This window comes from Astyanax mexicanus, chromosome 7 (assembly GCF_023375975.1).
Source record: "Astyanax mexicanus isolate ESR-SI-001 chromosome 7, AstMex3_surface, whole genome shotgun sequence".
NCBI classification, from domain to species: Eukaryota; Metazoa; Chordata; class Actinopteri; order Characiformes; family Acestrorhamphidae; genus Astyanax; species Astyanax mexicanus.
The window spans coordinates 11,464,001-11,470,000 of NC_064414.1; the positions used below are offsets into that span (position 1 = coordinate 11,464,001).

General features: G+C 41.1%; 9 non-coding genes across 9 annotated transcripts in view; all 9 read left to right on the forward strand.

Moving 5' to 3' along the window:
• The first annotated feature begins 184 nt into the window (after positions 1 to 184).
• On the forward strand, positions 185 to 258 carry trnat-agu (transfer RNA threonine (anticodon AGU)). The gene has a single exon. It is a non-coding gene; the product is annotated as a tRNA-Thr (tRNA).
• Positions 259 to 1,340: 1,082 nt separating this feature from the next.
• Positions 1,341 to 1,414, forward strand: trnat-agu (transfer RNA threonine (anticodon AGU)). The gene has a single exon. It is a non-coding gene; the product is annotated as a tRNA-Thr (tRNA).
• A 683-nt stretch (positions 1,415 to 2,097) lies between these two features.
• Positions 2,098 to 2,187, forward strand: trnar-ucu (transfer RNA arginine (anticodon UCU)). Its single transcript is given in 2 exon segments — positions 2,098 to 2,134; positions 2,152 to 2,187. It is a non-coding gene; the product is annotated as a tRNA-Arg (tRNA).
• Positions 2,188 to 2,675: 488 nt separating this feature from the next.
• On the forward strand, positions 2,676 to 2,765 carry trnar-ucu (transfer RNA arginine (anticodon UCU)). The gene is given in 2 exon segments: positions 2,676 to 2,712; positions 2,730 to 2,765. It is a non-coding gene; the product is annotated as a tRNA-Arg (tRNA).
• Positions 2,766 to 3,072: 307 nt separating this feature from the next.
• trnat-agu (transfer RNA threonine (anticodon AGU)) lies at positions 3,073 to 3,146 on the forward strand. The gene has a single exon. It is a non-coding gene; the product is annotated as a tRNA-Thr (tRNA).
• A 503-nt stretch (positions 3,147 to 3,649) lies between these two features.
• trnat-agu (transfer RNA threonine (anticodon AGU)) lies at positions 3,650 to 3,723 on the forward strand. Its single transcript has one exon. It is a non-coding gene; the product is annotated as a tRNA-Thr (tRNA).
• Positions 3,724 to 4,227: 504 nt separating this feature from the next.
• trnat-agu (transfer RNA threonine (anticodon AGU)) lies at positions 4,228 to 4,301 on the forward strand. The gene has a single exon. It is a non-coding gene; the product is annotated as a tRNA-Thr (tRNA).
• A 1,265-nt stretch (positions 4,302 to 5,566) lies between these two features.
• Positions 5,567 to 5,656, forward strand: trnar-ucu (transfer RNA arginine (anticodon UCU)). Its single transcript is given in 2 exon segments — positions 5,567 to 5,603; positions 5,621 to 5,656. It is a non-coding gene; the product is annotated as a tRNA-Arg (tRNA).
• Positions 5,657 to 5,965: 309 nt separating this feature from the next.
• The window catches only part of trnat-agu (transfer RNA threonine (anticodon AGU)), a 74-nt gene continuing 39 nt past the window's right edge, over positions 5,966 to 6,000 (forward strand). Inside the window, exon 1 of the tRNA in view lies at positions 5,966 to 6,000. This exon is cut by the window's right edge and continues 39 nt beyond it. This is a non-coding gene — a tRNA (tRNA-Thr).

Sequence of the window (6,000 nt, forward strand, 5' to 3'; positions counted from 1 at the left end):
TGAAAGACTGAAGCAATTGCAACATCTTGTTTGAGTTGATTTCTGACTTTTTTTGGAGAAAACTGTGGGTCTTACTTAGAAAAGTTCTGTTTGCTGTTGGTACAAGATTTTACTCCAATGAGAAAAATCAGGACCAGTTTCCCTTGAACATTGTAACGATCTACACCTTGAAATGAAGGTGCGAGGCGCCGTGGCTTAGTTGGTTAAAGTGCCTGTCTAGTAAACAGGAGATCCTGGGTTCAAATCCCAGCGGTGCCTTGGTTTGATCAATATGCAATGATCTTTTAGTCAGGACTTCTTTTTTAGACTTGCAACATTTGTTTTCACAGAAAACTGGTCACTCTTGGTCAAGATAGGGTGTGCAGGCTCTGTGGCGCAATGGATAGTGCATTGGACTTCTAGATGATAAGCTGGAGCAATTCAAAGGTTGTGGGTTCGAGTCCCACCAGAGTAGAAAGTTGTGCTAGTTGTTTGCTTTGATGCAGAACAAAGAAGCTCAACATTTCAGAAATATTCCTCTTGTCTTCATAGAATTGCAATGACTTTGTGGTGCCACAGAGAGTGCATTGACTTGTAGTTGAAAGACTGAAGCAATTGCAACATCTTGTTTGAGTTGATTTCTGACTTTTTTTGGAGAAAACTGTGGGTCTTACTTAGAAAAGTTCCGTTTGCTGTTGGTACAAGATTTTACTCCAATGAGAAAAATCAGGACCAGTTTCCCTTGAACATTGTAATGATCTACACGTTGTACAGAAGACGTGTGGCGCCGTGGCTTAGTTGGTTAAAGTGCCTGTCTAGTAAACAGGAGATCCTTGGTTTGAATCCCAGCGGTGCCTTTGGTTTGATCAATATGCAATTATCTTTTAGTAAGGACTTCTTTTTTAGACTTGCAACATTTGTTTTCACAGAAAACTGGTCACTCTTGGTCATCTTGGAGTGTGCAGGCTCTGTGGCGCAATGGATAGCGCATTGAATTCTAGATGATAAGCTGGAGCAATTCAAAGGTTGTGGGTTCGAGTCCCACCAGAGTCGAAAGTTGTGCTTATTGTTTGCTTTGATGCAGAACAAAGAAGCTCAACATTTCAGAAATATTCCTCTTGTCTTCATAGAATTGCAATGACTTTGTGGTGCCACAGAGAGTGCATTGACTTGTAGTTGAAAGACTGAAGCAATTGCAACATCTTGTTTGAGTTGATTTCTGACTTTTTTTGGAGAAAACTGTGGGTCTTACTTAGAAAAGTTCTGTTTGCTGTTGGTACAAGATTTTACTCCAATGAGAAAAATCAGGACCAGTTTCCCTTGAACATTGTAACGATCTACACCTTGAAATGAAGGTGCGAGGCGCCGTGGCTTAGTTGGTTAAAGTGCCTGTCTAGTAAACAGGAGATCCTGGGTTCAAATCCCAGCGGTGCCTTGGTTTGATCAATATGCAATGATCTTTTAGTCAGGACTTCTTTTTTAGACTTGCAACATTTGTTTTCACAGAAAACTGGTCACTCTTGGTCAAGATGAGGTGTGCAGGCTCTGTGGCTCAATGGATAGTGCATTGGACTTCTAGATGATAAGCTGGAGCAATTCAAAGGTTGTGGGTTCGAGTCCCACCAGAGTAGAAAGTTGTGCTAGTTGTTTGCTTTGATGCAGAACAAAGAAGCTCAACATTTCAGAAATATTCCTCTTGTCTTCATAGAATTGCAATGACTTTGTGGTGCCACAGAGAGTGCATTGACTTGTAGTTGAAAGACTGAAGCAATTGCAACATCTTGTTTGAGTTGATTTCTGACTTTTTTTGGAGAAAACTTTGGGTCTTACTTAGAAAAGTTCTGTTTGCTGTTGGTACAAGATTTTACTCCAATGAGAAAAATCAGGACCAGTTTCCCTTGAACATTGTAATGATCTACACCTTGAACGGAAGGTGTGTGGGCCGTGGCTTAGTTGGTTAAAGTGCCTGTCTAGTAAACAGGAGATCCTGGGTTCGAATCCCAGCGGTGCCTTGGTTTGATCTATATGCAATGATCTTTTAGTCAGGACTTCTTTTTTAGACTTGCAACATTTGTTTTCACAGAAAACTGGTCACTCTTGGTCAAGATGGGGTGTGCAGGCTCTGTGGCGCAATGGATAGCGCATTGGACTTCTAGATGATAAGATGGAGCAATTCAAAGGTTGTGGGTTCGAGTCCCACCAGAGTCGAAAGTTGTGCTGATTATTTGCTTTTGATGTAGAACAAAGAAGCTCAACATTTCAGAATTATTCCACTTGTCTTCATAGAATTACAATGACTTTGTGTTGCCACAGAGAGTGCATTGACTTGTAGTTGAAAGACTGAAGCAATTGCAACATCTTGTTTGAGTTGATTTCTGACTTTTTTGGAGAAAACTGTGGGTCTTACTTAGAAAAGTTCTGTTTGTCATTGGTACAAGATTTTACTCCAGTGAGAAAAATCAGCCCAGTTTCCCTTGAACATTGTAATGATCTACACGTTGTACAGAAGACGTGTGGCGCCGTGGCTTAGTTGGTTAAAGTGCCTGTCTAGTAAACAGGAGATCCTGGGTTTGAATCCCAGCGGTGCCTTTGGTTTGATCAATATGCAATTATCTTTTAGTAAGGACTTCTTTTTTAGACTTGCAACATTTGTTTTCACAGAAAACTGGTCACTCTTGGTCATCTTGGAGTGTGCAGGCTCTGTGGCGCAATGGATAGCGCATTGGACTTCTAGATGATAAGCTGGAGCAATTCAAAGGTTGTGGGTTCGAGTCCCACCAGAGTCGAAAGTTGTGCTTATTGTTTGCTTTGATGCAGAACAAAGAAGCTCAACATTTCAGAAATATTCCTCTTGTCTTCATAGAATTGCAATGACTTTGTGGTGCCACAGAGAGTGCATTGACTTGTAGTTGAAAGACTGAAGCAATTGCAACATCTTGTTTGAGTTGATTTCTGACTTTTTTTGGAGAAAACTGTGGGTCTTACTTAGAAAAGTTCCGTTTGCTGTTGGTACAAGATTTTACTACAATGAGAAAAATCAGCCCGGTTTCCCTTGAACATTGTAATGATCTACACCTTGAACGGAAGGTGTGTGGCGCCGTGGCTTAGTTGGTTAAAGTGCCTGTCTAGTAAACAGGAGATCCTGGGTTCGAATCCCAGCGGTGCCTTGGTTTGATCAATATGCAATGATCTTTTAGTCAGGACTTCTTTTTTAGACTTGCAACATTTGTTTTCACAGAAAACTGGTCACTCTTGGTCAAGATGGGGTGTGCAGGCTCTGTGGCGCAATGGATAGTGCATTGGACTTCTAGATGATAAGCTGGAGCAATTCAAAGGTTGTGGGTTCGAGTCCCACCAGAGTAGAAAGTTGTGCTACTTGTTTGCTTTGATGCAGAACAAAGAAGCTCAACATTTCAGAAATATTCCTCTTGTCTTCATAGAATTGCAATGACTTTGTGGTGCCACAGAGAGTGCATTGACTTGTAGTTGAAAGACTGAAGCAATTGCAACATCTTGTTTGAGTTGATTTCTGACTTTTTTTGGAGAAAACTGTGGGTCTTACTTAGAAAAGTTCCGTTTGCTGTTGGTACAAGATTTTACTCCAATGAGAAAAATCAGCCCGGTTTCCCTTGAACATTGTAATGATCTACACCTTGAACGGAAGGTGTGTGGCGCCGTGGCTTAGTTGGTTAAAGTGCCTGTCTAGTAAACAGGAGATCCTGGGTTCGAATCCCAGCGGTGCCTTGGTTTGATCAATATGCAATGATCTTTTAGTCAGGACTTCTTTTTTAGACTTGCAACATTTGTTTTCACAGAAAACTGGTCACTCTTGGTCAAGATGGGGTGTGCAGGCTCTGTGGGGCAATGGATAGCGCATTGGACTTCTAGATGATAAGATGGAGCAATTCAAAGGTTGTGGGTTCGAGTCCCACCAGAGTCGAAAGTTGTGCTGATTATTTGCTTTTGATGTAGAACAAAGAAGCTCAACATTTCAGAATTATTCCACTTGTCTTCATAGAATTACAATGACTTTGTGTTGCCACAGAGAGTGCATTGACTTGTAGTTGAAAGACTGAAGCAATTGCAACATCTTGTTTGAGTTGATTTCTGACTTTTTTTGGAGAAAACTGTGGGTCTTACTTAGAAAAGTTCTGTTTGCTGTTGGTACAAGATTTTACTCCAGTGAGAAAAATCAGCCCGGTTTCCCTTGAACATTGTAATGATCTACACGTTGTACAGAAGACGTGTGGCGCCGTGGCTTAGTTGGTTAAAGTGCCTGTCTAGTAAACAGGAGATCCTGGGTTCGAATCCCAGCGGTGCCTTTGGTTTGATCAATATGCAATTATATTTTATTAAGGACTTCTTTTTTAGACTTGCAACATTTGTTTTCACAGAAAACTGGTCACTCTTGGTCAAGATGGGGTGAGCAGGCTCAGTGGCGCAATGGATAGCGCATTGGACTTCTAGATGATAAGCTGGAGCAATTCAAAGGTTGTGGATTCGAGTCCCACAAGAGTCGAAAGTTGTGCTACTTGTTTGCTTTGATGTAGAACAAAGAAGCTCAACATTTCAGAAATGTTCCTCTTGTCTTCATAGAATTGCAATGACTTTGTGGTGCCACAGAGAGTGCATTGACTTGTAGTTGAAAGACTGAAGCAATTGCAACATCTTGTTTGAGTTGATTTCTGACTTTTTTTGGAGAAAACTGTGGGTCTTACTTAGAAAAGTTCTGTTTGCTGTTGGTACAAGATTTTACTCCAATGAGAAAAATCAGGACCAGTTTCCCTTGAACATTGTTATGATCTACACCTTGAACGGAAGGTGTGTGGCGCCGTGGCTTAGTTGGTTAAAGTGCATGTCTAGTAAACAGGAGATCCTGGGTTCGAATCCCAGCGGTGCCTTGGTTTGATCAATATGCAATGATCTTTTAGTCAGGACTTCTTTTTTAGACTTGCAACATTTGTTTTCACAGAAAACTGGTCACTCTTGGTCAAGATGGGGTGTGCAGGCTCTGTGGGGCAATGGATAGCGCATTGGACTTCTAGATGATAAGATGGAGCAATTCAAAGGTTGTGGGTTCGAGTCCCACCAGAGTCGAAAGTTGTGCTGATTATTTGCTTTTGATGTAGAACAAAGAAGCTCAACATTTCAGAAATATTCCTCTTGTCTTCATAGAATTGCAATGACTTTGTGGTGCCACAGAGAGTGCATTGACTTGTAGTTGAAAGACTGAAGCAATTGCAACATCTTGTTTGAGTTGATTTCTGACTTTTTTTGGAGAAAACTGTGGGTCTTACTTAGAAAAGTTCTGTTTGCTGTCGGTACAAGATTTTACTCCAATGAGAAAAATCAGGACCAGTTTCCCTTGAACATTGTTATGATCTACACCTTGAACGGAAGGTGTGTGGCGCCGTGGCTTAGTTGGTTAAAGTGCCTGTCTAGTAAACAGAAGATCCTGGGTTCGAATCCCAGCGGTGCCTTTGGTTTGATCAATATGCAATTATCTTTTAGTAAGGACTTCCTTTTTAAACTTGCAACATGTGTTTTCACAGAAAACTGGTCACTCTTGGTCAAGATGGAGAGTACAGGCTCTGTGGCGCAATGGACAGCGCATTGGACTTCTAGATCATAAGATGGAGCAATTCAAAGGTTGTGGGTTCGAGTCCCACCAAAGTCGAAAGTTGTGCTAATTGTTTACTTTGATGCAGAACAAAGAAGCTCAACATTTCAGAAATATTCCTCTTGTCTTCATAGAATTGCAATGACTTTGTGGTGCCACAGAGAGTGCATTGACTTGTAGTTGAAAGACTGAAGCAATTGCAACATCTTGTTTGAGTTGATTTCTGACTTTTTTATGGAGGAAACTGTGGGTCTTACTTAGAAAAGTTCTGTTTGCTGTTGGTACAAGATTTTACTCCAATGAGAAAAATCAGGACCAGTTTCCCTTGAACATTGTAATGATCTACACGTTGAACAGAAGACGTGTGGCGCCGTGGCTTAGTTGGTTAAAGTGCCTGTCTA